This window comes from Canis lupus, chromosome 2 (genome assembly GCF_011100685.1).
Source record: "Canis lupus familiaris isolate Mischka breed German Shepherd chromosome 2, alternate assembly UU_Cfam_GSD_1.0, whole genome shotgun sequence".
NCBI classification, from domain to species: domain Eukaryota; kingdom Metazoa; phylum Chordata; class Mammalia; order Carnivora; family Canidae; genus Canis; species Canis lupus.
Window position 1 is genome coordinate 75562020 of NC_049223.1, and position 12650 is coordinate 75574669.

At 51.2% G+C, this 12650-nt stretch overlaps 1 long non-coding RNA gene across 1 annotated transcript in view; it reads right to left on the bottom strand.

Annotated features, from left to right (window-relative positions):
• Positions 1-1361: 1361 nt before the first annotated feature.
• LOC111093602 overlaps positions 1362-12650 on the bottom strand; it is a 44997-nt gene continuing 33708 nt past the window's right edge. The window contains exons 4-5 of the long non-coding RNA XR_005356031.1: positions 4321-4822; positions 1362-1532 (exon numbers count right to left, since the gene is read on the bottom strand). This is a non-coding gene — a long non-coding RNA (uncharacterized LOC111093602). The remainder of the gene's footprint in view (positions 1533-4320; positions 4823-12650) is intronic.

Genomic DNA, 12650 nt, shown 5'->3' on the forward strand with positions numbered 1-12650 from the left:
CACTATCTTCTGTCTGAAAATTAGAATCATTTCAGTTATGAATGAAGGCAATAAACCATATATTACTAGCAATTCCTGTGGCTTCGTTTCCAATAAAAATCATAGATATTTTGGTATTACATTATGGTTATTGCAGATATCTTGAAATATTGCTTATGATCATTATGACTTTGAAATTAGGATGGTTATTAGACCAGCTGCCAGGTCTTGTTATTTAATGTGTTAATAAAGACACACTTTTATTATATCATGGATTTAAAAAAAGATATTGTGAGAACTGTATTTCATTATAACTTGTTTCCTTTTGCAATCCTATATTTTTTCTTTTATGCATTAAAATCATGTTCTGAAGAGGAGTCCATACGTTTCATCAGATTGCCAAAGGGGCCATAGCACAAAAACCGGCTAGGAACCCCTAAGCTAGCCCTTCTGTGTTGAATCCCATTTTTAGCCTCGATAAACCTCAGTCTATCTGTCTATAAAACAGGAACATTAATGGCTGTTACAAGACTATTGTAATTTTTAAATGAAATAACCATAGGTCCAGCCTGTTGCTTAACACATAGGAGGAAATCTGCACCTTTATTTCTCATTTCAAACAGTTCCCAACTGGTAGTGCAGCACGAAGCATAGAGATCTGAGGCCAAAGCTTCCTGGGTTCAAATCCCATCTCTGCCTTGATCTCAGCTCTCTAAATCTGTTTCCTCATCTTTGAAATGGGGTCATGTCTTTCCAGCAGTGTTGCAAAAGTGAAAGATTATATAAATGTATAATGCCCCACATAGTGTCTGGTCCAGAATAGTTAAAAAACAGAAACTGGGTGGCTCAGTCAGTTAAGTGTCTGCCTTCGGCTCAGGTCCTGACCCTGGGGTCCTGGGATCAAGTCCCGCATAGGGCTCCCTGCCCAGCGGGAAGCCTGCTACTCCCTCTGCCTCTGCCCCACCCCTGACTTGTGCATGTGTGCCTGCTGTCACTCTCAAATAAATTAATAAAATCTTAAACAAACCAGAAGCTGCTGTTATCATCGACAGTCCCATCAATTTCTGTATGGGAAAAAGCTGGACAAGTTGTCCTTTCTTTGCCAGAGAACTATTCTCATCATCAGCCTACTCCCTAATAGCCCCAGTCACACTCTCCCAGTGATGAGCAAGTGTCTGGAGATTTCTACTCCCCTGCAGCCATCCCATCAGGAAAAGCTCTGCAAGCAGCCTGGTACCATCATCATGCACCAAATACTAGGTGGCCAGGGAGGAAATGTCCTTAAGACCTAGTGTTATAAGGTCACCTGTCTGACTCAGTCAGTAGAACATGTGACTCTTGAACTTGGAGTTGTGAGTTCGAGCCCCACATTAAGGGTAGAGTTTATTAAAAAAAAAGAAAAGAAAAAAAAGACCTTGTGTTCTAACCAGGAAAGCTGCGTCCCAGGGGGTGAAGGGACTGCCTCCAAGGTGGTGCAGATTTCCTTCAGTGACACAGGTGAAGTCGCTGTTCTTTCTAGACATTGTTTCATCCTCTCTCTGCATCCTTCCTGCCTGAGAAAGAATGAGGGGGTCAGACTTTCAGGAAAGGGTGAGTGAATAATAATGAGAAAAGAAATGAGGGGGATCCCTGGGTGGCGCAGCGGTTTGGCGCCTGCCTTTGGCCCAGGGCGCAATCCTGGAGACCCGGGATCGAATCCCACATCAGGCTCCCAGTGCATGGAACCTGCTTCTCCCTCTGCCTATGTCTCTGCCTCTCTCTCTCACTGTGTGCTTATCATAAATAAATAAAATAAAATAAATTAAAAAAAAAAAAGAAATGAGAACCAACTCTCCAGCAATTACTCATGCCTGGCCTTATGTCATGAGCTGCACAGATCACCCCACTCCTCCTCACTTCAACCTATGAAGTAGGTATTACTGTCCTCATCTTACAGAAGGAGAAGTCCCAGAGAGGGCTATCTATCTCGTCCAAGGTCACATAGCCAGTAAGTGGCAGGTTCAAGCTTTGAATCCAGAGCCTTCTGATGCAGCAGGTATGCTCTTGCCATGATGACATCCTGGAGTCCCTTCTGCTTCTCATGTTTATTCAGTTGCGCAGGGTCCACACTGCCACAGTCAGGGCTCCCCACTCCTCCGGCCTCTCCCGGGAGCTGCACTGTGCCCTCTACCCCCATCCCCCTCCCACTGTCCAGAGTCCATACCGGCTTGTCCCCCGCTCCACCTGGAACCCTGATGCTAGAGCAGCCCTGGAGCTGAGCCAGTCTGCTGCCCACCCAAGGGCACTGCTCTCCCCCTTTCTCTGGATTACAGGGCTGCTCGGACCTGCTAATTGTGTTTGCATTGGGGTTGATTTGTATTTGTGCTCAGCATGTGTCGACACCCCCCACCATGAAAGCAGATGGGCACGTAGTGCTTTCGAAAGAATCATAATTAAGGCAATTTAGCATCTTCCTCAAAGGACACTCTTCCTCCACATGGAGGAAATGTCTTTGGAGCTGCTTTAGAATATCCGAGGTTGAATTATGTGGCATTCACAGCTGGTCCAACGGGGGAGGGGGAGTATTTGGGGGGGTAGGGTGGGGTGCTGAGGGGTAAGAAAGGGAAAGCGCTCTTTTGCCCAGGGCCTGGGGCAGAGGACAGCAATCGCCAGGAATGGGGGAGGACCTGCTCTGTGACTTTGAGAAGATCTCTTTCCCTTCCTGATCCTTTGGGTATCATAGGTATCATGTTAATTAATTAATTAAGTAAGTAAGTAAAAATAAAATAACTCTGCAGCGGTTTGAGAGGAGCCTTACAGATTCAGAATCCCTGGAGATGCTTGACAAGATTCACAGATGCTCCTGACTCAAGCCAGGCTGGAAAACCTTTTGTTTAGAAGTATTATTTGTTTTTATCGGAAAAATAATTTTTTTTGGGGGGGGGGAGAATTTTAGGACTGGAAGTTACCTTAGTAACCTCTCTTATAAAATGTGGGGCATGAAGTTTGCTGATGTAAAGTAGCTTGCTCAAAAGCCTAATAGTTAATTTTTTCTTTTCTTTACATACGTTTATGTAAGTATATTTTACGTAAATAAAAGCACATGGTTACAAATGCCAACAATACCTGTAAGAGAGTAAAAGATGAAAGTCTTTTGTGCTCACACCATCCTCCTCCCTCCCTCGTCGACCACTGTGAACAGCTTGCTGTGATTCCTTCACAGCTACTTTTCTAGCATTTATGTGCATTTTTAGAGTTGTAAATGTACACAAATGTAGTTTGGGATATAGGAATGGGATCGTACCACACAGGCTCTTCTATAACTTGCTTTTTTTCACGGCAGCTTTTCTCGCCCAGAGAATTTATGATGTCAATACGCAGAAATCTACCAAGTTATTTTTAACTGCTTTAGAGAAGCTCATAATGTAGACATAATATCATTGATTTAACCACAAGGAATGCAAAGGCATTTGGGTCATCTGCATTTTTCCCACTGTGATAAACACACATCTGTGTGCATGTGGGAGAATATTTTTGTAAGATGATATTTAGCAATGGCATTGGGAAAAGGCATCCTCACTTAAGCTTTGGATAGCTGCTGTCAAGTTGTTCCAAAGAAGTTCCAAATAAGACTGTCCCAGGAAGCGCTTCTTCCAGGGGCCCCATTTCCCCCACACCCTGGATATGATCAATCTGCTCCAATTTCTCCAGTCGGTGAAAATCAACTCTAATTTCCCAACATTGTCTTTCGAGAATGAAAGTTTATTTCTTTTCTTTTTAAGTTTATTTCTTTTTTTTTAAGATTTATTTATTTATGGTAGACATAGAGAGAGAGAGAGAGAGAGAGAGAGAGGCAGAGACACAGGAGGAGGGAGAAGCAGGCTCCATGCTGGGAGCCCGATGCGGGACTCGATCCCGGGACTCCAGGATCACGCCCTGGGCCAAAGGCAGGCGCCAAACCGCTGAGCCACCCAGGGATCCCCTTAAGTTTATTTCTACATGGAATTTGGAGGTTATGTTTTGAAGGGAACACCTGATATTTTATTTGTACGTCATCTCTACACCCAGCGTGGAGCTCGAACTCACAACCCCAAGATCAAGAGTCACACGCTCCAGGGACTGAGCCAGCCGGTTGCCCCAAGGGAACACTTGGGATTTTAAAAGGATGCTTAGGAATCTCAGATGGGCCTGTCAATTAATTATCCATGCTAGAAAGTTCCCTTGAATTTCAGAGACTGTCAAACTGCTTTATCTTTGGGGAGATGAAAGCTGCTCTTTCCACGGTACCTGAAGGTTGAATTGAAGCAGCATCTATGAATTATTACCATTATTTGGAAACCACATTTTAGAATTAAATCCTACCTTTCAACTTAGTTGGGTCCCAGTGGGCCCAGTAGCATGAGGGGCCAGTAATCGTGAGATTGGTGTATGTGTAGGTTTACAGCATCAGCCCTACTTCTCTTGGTTCTGTTCATATTGAGAAAGAACCCCGAATTACCAGACTCCTCTCTGCAACAAGAATTACACACACACACACACACACACACACACACACACACACACACAGGGGAAAGACCCTTGAGGACCAAGGGACTGGCAGGCTTTAGGGACACAGTGGGAAGAAAGACAGGGAGGCAATCCCTCATTTCCTACTTTTCATAACTCTTGCCTGTGAATTATGACCTCATCTGTCCCCTTCAGTCTGTAAGAGATGTTCGGAGTCCTACTCTGTAGCTGGAGAAACACTGTGGCCGAGTCCAGCGAGGTGGGCCCCACGTGCTGCCTCCTGTGGAAGCCTTGCTCTGTCATCTAGTAACTGTGAGACCCTGGGAAAGTGACTGCCATCTCTGTGCTGTCTCCTTGCCTGAAAAAATGGGAATAATAAGTAAAGAACTCAGGATTCCCTTGGGAGTCATGTATGGAAAGTGGTCCTCGCAGTGCCAGGGCTCTTAGCAGGTGGCTTTTTTCTTCCTCGGGAAGGGGCGTTCTCAGCCCTCTGAGCCTCCTGTTGTCCATCTATAAAATGGGGATGATAATTCCCTCCTCAAAGTTAAGGAATTATTTAAGCACTGCGCTGGGTGCCTTGTCATCACCCTGGCCTCCTCTGCTTCTCTGGCCTCAGCCCCTTCTCGTGTTGATTGAAATGTTCAGAGGAGTGCCGTCCTGGCGCTCTGTGAGCTCCGAGGAGGGCAGCAGGGTTGCCTGAGATGCTCTCTGTGTCTCTCCCTGAGTCTGGGACGGGTCCACTGAGAACCTAATGTGCCTCTGAGAAATAGTCCAAATTTTCCTCCCCTTATCCACCCCACAGCCCACTGCAGACCCTTCTCTTCATCCACCCTATACACCAGTGCTGGAGTTTTCTCCCCATACAAACCAAATATGGAGTAAACCGTCCAATCAACTACTGTCTGCTCAAATACTTGATTTTTGCTGAGCACTTGCTACGCACTCAGCACCATGCTAAAGATAGTCCTCCCTTCGTGTGCTCCTCACAACACAGGCAGATACTTTCACTGTGCCCATTTTACAGATGAGCGAGGAAGTAACCTGCCTAAGGTCACGGAGCTGCAAAGCGGACTGGTGGAATGTAGACACCCTGAAATCCTCACCACAGTCCTTGAGGGTAAGGAATAGCCTCGTTTTACATCATTTTATTCATTCAAGAAATCTCTACCGTGCGTCTAGCATGTGCCGGAATCTATCTAGGTCCTGGGGTAGAGTGGCAACCAGGATAGAGGACAGTGCAGGAGATGGATGGGAAATAACAGTGTCAGGTAAGTGTTGAGAAAACATCGAGTACAACAGGACAGGGGCTGAAGCATGACCAAAGTGGGGGGAGCGGGGGGAGCTGGGGGTAGGCTCCCTGGAGGAGGAGGCAGCCAGAGGAGAGCTGAGTGACCTGAGGGCGACAGGAAACAGCCAGAGAGATGATGGGTCCCAGCCCCAGGTGCCTGGCAAGAACTAAAAGCCAGGTGCACAGAACTTACACCCAGCTTCATGTTGCTGTGTTTTTCCCTGACTCCGTTTACCCCAGGAGGTTCCTAAGACTGCCCAGGGCCCGGATATTGGGTTAGAGGCTTCCTCCCGGCCATGGGGGGCAGAAACATCAAGACCTTTCTCCATGGCTTTGACTGGGGTTAAACCGAGATTCCAGAAATTCAATGCCTCTGCAGAGGGGGCACGTACCCCACTCACAAATCACAAACCCTTTCAGCTGAAATGATCGATCAGAGTTGACTAAGTGGAATATTGCGCTTTATTTTTTTAGTTTATTTCTTTTTAAAAGGTCATCTCTACACCCAGCATGGGGCTCGAGCTCATGACCCGGACATCAAGAGTCGCGTGCTCCCCCCGACTGAGCCAGCCAGGCGCACCCCCACACTGCCTTTTTTTTTTTTTTTTTTAAACAGAACTGATAAGTGGATTTTACGAAGATGACTAATCTGGCCCCAACCCCAGTCTAGGTCTGCCTGGCGGAGGAAAATGCATCCTCCCCTTCACAGATGACTAACTCTCCTGCGCCGCCCCTCCATGCCTCAGAGAGCGGGGTAGGAAGTTAGGCCAGACAATCTCCCCTCAGAAACCCCTTCCACCCATGAAAGATCCCAGGGAGCTGGTGGTGACCGAGGGGGTGAGGGGTGTTCACACTCAGTGAACGTTTAATGGGCGCCCAGGGGGCCAGCACAGTGCGAGGCATTTCCATGGCTTGATTCATTGCATCCTCACCACGATGCCGTCAGGCACTAACACCCCCATTCCACAGACAAGAAAAACTGTGGCTCAGAGAAGAGCCCCACCTGCCCAGGTTCACCACCCAGGGCGGGGCAGAGCTAGAATGTTCTCCTAGGCCCAACCCCAAGGCCACGCTCTCTTCTCCCCAACATTTTGAATGTCTCCCTTCTATTTTCCACGTCCCGTCTCTTTTATTCCTGCCCCCAACTCTGCAAGAAAGATATTCTCATTATAGGTGAACTGTGTGAATGAGTCGGTGGAGTTGTCCCTGTTTTCCAGATGAGGATTCTTTTTTTTTTAAGATTTTATTTATTTATTCATGAGAGATACAGAGAGAGAGGCAGAGACACAGGCAGAGGGAGAAGCAGGCTCCAGCAGGAAGCCCGATGCGGGACTTGATCCTGGGTCTCCAGGGTCACACTCTGGGCTGAAGGCGGGTGCTAAACCACTGAGCCACCCAAGTTGCCCCAGACGAGGATTCTGAGGCTCAGGGAGGTAAAGTGTCGGAATTTGAACTCAGGCCCACGGGCTTGCCACTAATCCCCAGCAGCACCAAGAATCCGGAACATCAAACTTTGCCTAATTCCTCGGCTGGTTTCAACATCTTTCCATTTGTACCGCAGAATCTAAAACTTCTCAGGTTCCCAGAGGGAAAGATTCTCGCCTTGGGGTCAGACTCAAATCCTCTGTGAGTTGAACTTCTGTGCTGCAGCTTAAAGCCTTCAGAGATCTGAGTCAAGGGAGGCGCCTCCCTCCCTTCCTGGTGGCCACCAGCCTCAGCCCTGCTGTCCCCTTGGATTTCTCTCCTCTGGGTGAAGCCATCAGCTCTTAATTAAATTCTCTGGTTAGAAGTCAAGCCCGAGGAAAACAAACAGAGCAGCCTCTCCTGTGGGACCTGTCTTCTCCCTGCTGGAGATGGTATCACTGCTGCCCTCGGGACATCCATTCCTCACTGCTCCAGGGAATTTCCTGTTGGCTGCTTCCAGAGGAAATTGCCATGGGAGGTCCGGGGATGTTATCAGGAGTCTCGGTGCTGTGTTCCAGTTAAGAGTGAGGGGGGACAGGCGGGTGAGGGAGGCGGCAAAGACGGAGGAGGAGTGGTGGGAGGCACTGAGATACGGGCTCAGGGACATCTGGGCGCTTGTCCCCAAGGACAGGCACCTGATTACGTGTACCCCCCCTTCCTAGGCAAAGACTCCCATTCTTCCCTGACCACACTCTGATGGACACAAGGGACCATGGGGCACTGGAAAGAGCACTGAATTATGAGTCAGGAAGTAATCAGGGAGTGCAAGGTCTAGTCCAGATCTGTTACTAACTCACTGTGTGACTAGTTAATCACAATCAGACCAGGGGATCCCTGGGTGGCTCAACGGTTTGACCCCTGCCTTCGGCCCAGGGCGTGATCCTGGAGTCCTGGGATCGAGTCCCACATCGGGCTCCCTGCGTGGAGCCTGCTTCTCTGCCTCTCTCTGTGTGTGCCTCTCATGAATAAATAAATAAAATCTTAAAAAAAAAATCACAATCAGACCAAAATGTGTTGTGTAGTTGCTCCTTGGAGGTCTCAGCTGTAAATTGACAGGATCAATATACTTGAACTCCAAAGGCCCTTCCAGCTCTGACAATCCCTGCTGTAACCAACATTCACTACACTGCCAGGCACTGGGATATACTGGGAATAAAAAGAGGAGTAAGGCTTTGCCTCTGTCCTCAGGTTATAAACTCCTTGAGAGTATAAATCACATCTGGATTATCCTTGCTGTCCCAGCACCACTTACCATGGCGCTGTGCAAAGAGCCGGTGCTCAAAATATTTGTTCACTAAACACGTGATTCATGGTGAGAAGCATGGGTTTGCAGAGTCGGATAGAACTGAAGTCCCATCCTGTCACTACGCTTGCAAGAGAAAGTCACTTAACTTCTGTGTCTTTTCCTTCAGCTAGTGGCGATCCCGTCGTCCCTTCCTCACAGGGTTATGGAGAGAATAATGCACGTGAAGCACTTAGCATAGTTCTTGGCACATAAAAACTACTCACTAAATATTGGTTCCTCTCCTTGGTGGATCGTCCATCCTTCCCTTTGCTCTTGTCACTCTACCTGGCCAGGAGCCCGCTCTATTGTCCCCGGGCCAAAGCTGTGAACTAATTTCCACTGCTGGGAGCAGCAGCAGGCGAGGAAGGAAGAAAGCAGGGAGAAGGCTGGGCTCCCGGTTCCCTGAAAAGCCCTCGCCTGGATTCTGATTCCCATGCAGTCCCTGATCCTCCCCGGTGTAGATGTCCCCTCTGTCTAGACGCTGTCTCCTGAAGAAATTGCAAACCACGGACTGTCTGATGACAAAGCTTGCCCCAGACACTAGTCCTCTGACACACGATTCATTCAACCCTGTTCAGAAAAGGGCAAGCCTGGCTCCCACCTCTCAACCAGAGAACACTCTATGGGAGCTGGGTGGCTTCGTTCATTAATTTATCCATCCATCCATCCATCCATCCATCCATCCATCTTTGGTTGAACGCCTAGGGTGTTCCAGACCCAGTGCAAGGCACGGGGCATACTTAGGTGAGTAACTCCTTCCCTTCCCAAACTCATCATGTTGGGGGGAAATGGGCACAAAGTAACTCTGAAAGGTATGGCATCCCAACTATTATACAATTATAGTGATAGGGACCACCGGTGGAGGGTTTACCGTGTGCCGCGCACTACAGTATGTGCTGTATGTAGGTTCATGGTTGCAGGTCAGTCCTCATCATAACCCCATGACGTGAGTACTATTATTGTGATCATTTTACACATGGGCCAACTGAGGCTCATGGAATTAAGGTCACTGGTCCAGGGTTGCACGGCTACTGAGCTGTAAAATCAGGATTTAAACTCAGTCCAGTCACTGAGACAACACTTTTAACCCCCACTCTGCCATCAGACCTGCAAGGAGGCGACTGCCACTTTTGTCCAGGAGGAGCCCCGCGCAGAAGAGGGTCTCAGAGCTGGGCCTTGAGAGGATGAGTCATGGTAAGTCAAGGAGGTATGAAAGATTCTGGAAACGAGAGGGATTCTGACTCACGGAAATGGGGATCAGAACTTTGCAAACAGAAGGAAAAGCGAGAGCCAGGTCACAGAAGGCAGGACATACAGGGGGGAACGGCCGGGGAAGAGCTGGGAATGGCAGGATGGGGTGCAGGGGTTGGGACCTCTTTGGGAGGGGTGGCAGGCGCTGGAGACGTCCGGCAAGGAATCGGCGTGTTTCAGGAAGCCTGCTCCAGTGAAGCACGGAGGATGGGGGCAGCGACAGATGGGGACTGATGGGGACTGTGACAGAGTGGTGGATGACGCCCATCCGGGTAGCAGAGTTCAGGGTACAGAGACCGCCAACCTGCCACTGGCTGATCACGCCACTTCCTCACTCAGAGCCCTTCCTCGGCTCCCATGGCCCTCAGGATAAAGCTGGGGGGTGGGGGGTGGGGGTGGCCCTTCACTTGCCATTCAAGGCTCTTCACCAGCTGGCTCCTTCCTGACCTCCAGCCGCATCCTGACCCCTTCTCTCTACTCCAGCGAAATCCACCGACAAGTTCTTCCCTTAGCGTCTATGCCTTGGCCTATGCTGTTCTTTCTACTGGGGAAATTCTTTGCTCTCCTTCCCCCTTCTTTGCTCGAATGCCTGCTCGCACCCTTGCGGGCTCAGTGCGCGCAGTGCAGGGCGCCCTTCCCCCTCCAAGCTCCCTCCCCTCCCCCACACCGTGCTGGGCTTAACTGCCTGTGGCTCCTTTCCCTCTCCTGGACTGTAAGCTTCCCGAAAGTGGAGAATGTGCTTACATAACACATCCTCTGGCCCAGGGTGAGGGCTGAGAGGCTGCAGTGACCCTCTCCAGTAGACCCAACTTTTTCTAAGACCAACTTTGCAAAGGCATTTACCATCGTGGGCCGCTTTTGTGGTTAAATGCCATCAGTTCGTTGGAGCATGGCGAGATGTCACACACGGTTTGCTGCTCTCTCTTCTCTGTTTCTCATCCCTTGTCAGGGCAGCTTTTGGGGCTGTCCAGGTCTTTTCATTGAGGATACCCACCAGGTGCATTTACTCCTTGTGGGTTTCCCAACAGTCGGACCACAGGCCGGGACCCTGCAGGCAGTGCAACTGCTTCTGTTGTGCTGTTGTGTAGACAGGTCCCCTTCCTCCTCTAGGACTATTTGACCCGGGGTGGCAGCAGTGGCAGCAGCACCTATTTTGGGAAATGCCTACATATGGCATTGTTCCATCTTCCTATTTCCTATTCGGGAAAAGAGCCCAGGACCTGAGTAGACTGAGGATGAGGAGGTGTGGCTGCCCATAGCTCCTATCTATCTGCCCGTGATTTACTGGCCTGGGATTTGCACAACGACAAAAAAAACTTTTGCATTATTAATGATCATTGATCACAGCCTTCCAAAAAAGAGAGAGAGATGGAGAGAGATGGAGGCCCCTGGCCAATGATCAAATGGTAAACCAGGAGGGTGAGGTGTGGAGAAGAGAGGGGAGGGCCAGGTGGGTAGGGAATTTGTGGACACAGAAGGACACAGAAGGACGCTAAAAAAGAAAGTCTGGAGGAGCTGCTGAGGGTTGGTGGGCCAGCTGTCAGACAGTCCTGTGGGCTGTAAAGAAACCAGGGAGAGTACCGCTGGCCTCTCCGTCACCCAGCTAAGGGGACTTCACCATGAAACTGCCGTCAGGGACACAGAGACACTTCGTTCATAAGGATAAAAGGGCCCATTCATCAAGAAGTGACAATCCTAATGATGCTGGATGGACCTAATAACAAGGCTTCAAAATACATAAAGCACAAGTGGACGAAAAGCCCCTAAGCACCTGGAAGGCCCGCTCCGCCTGAGCAGTGTGGAGCCTGCGCACAGGCCATGCCCAGCGCGGGGCCGCGCCGTGCACGGTTCTCGAAGTTGCTTCGTGCTCGGGTCTTCTCGCAGCCCCGGTTCTCTGGGACCAGCGGGCGTGGGGGTCCCTCCCTGGGATTGCGGGTTCCCCACACTCTGCCCTCTTCCCTGCCTCGGCTCAGATGCCGCTTTCCCAGCGGGCCGCCTCCTCTCTTCCCTTTCCGTGCTCTATTTTCTCCCACACCGTTTACTTCTACAAATATTTTATATGTTTTACTTATTGCATCCACGTAAGCTCCCTTGGGTCCACAACCCTTCTGTGCACCATGTCCCCAGGGCCTAGAACGCGCCTGATACACAGATCAACAGATATTTGTTAAACGAAGAAAAAAAAAATCCAACTAGGGATGAATACCCGAGAGCGGGATGGACGGACGGACGGACGGACGCAGGAGGCCGGGCTTCCGCCCCGGGTCTCGGGCTGGGCTGGGCGTGGCCCCCCCCCCACCCCCCGCCCTCGCTGCGGACCCAGCGCACCTGCTCTCCTGCAGGTGCGCGCGCGGGGAGCCCGGGGCTGGGCTCGGAGTCCCCCGCGCGGCCGGGACTGGGGGGCCGAGTGGGGAGCGAGGCTCGCGGGGGAGGAGCTGCGGGAGGGCGGCGAGGAGGAGCGGCGGGCGCGGGAAGGCGAGCGCCGAGCGGGAGCCGCAGGGCGCGGGCCGGGCCGAGCACCCGGGGCGGCGGAGACACGCGGCGCCGCGCGAGGAAGCAGGACCCCGGGGGCGGGCCCGGAGCAGGTAAGCTTTCGGAGCCCAGTGCGGCCGCGGCGACGGGCCCGAGGGCGCTGGGGCGGGGAGGGGGCGCCGCGCCTCGGGGCCTCGGTGACCCGGGGCGGCCCCCTCGGCGCCTTCGGACGGGAGGCGCGCGCGCCTGGGAAGGGGGCCCCGGAGGACCAGCCGAGCGCGGAGCTCGGAGCGGGAGCCCGGGCGGCGCCTGCAGACGGCGGCGGGGTCCCGGGCGCCCCCCTCCGGAGGGCGGGGGTCGCGCCCCGGGGCGACCTCCGGAGGGCGGGGGGCTGCGACGCCCCCGCGTGGCCCCGGGCGGCCGAGG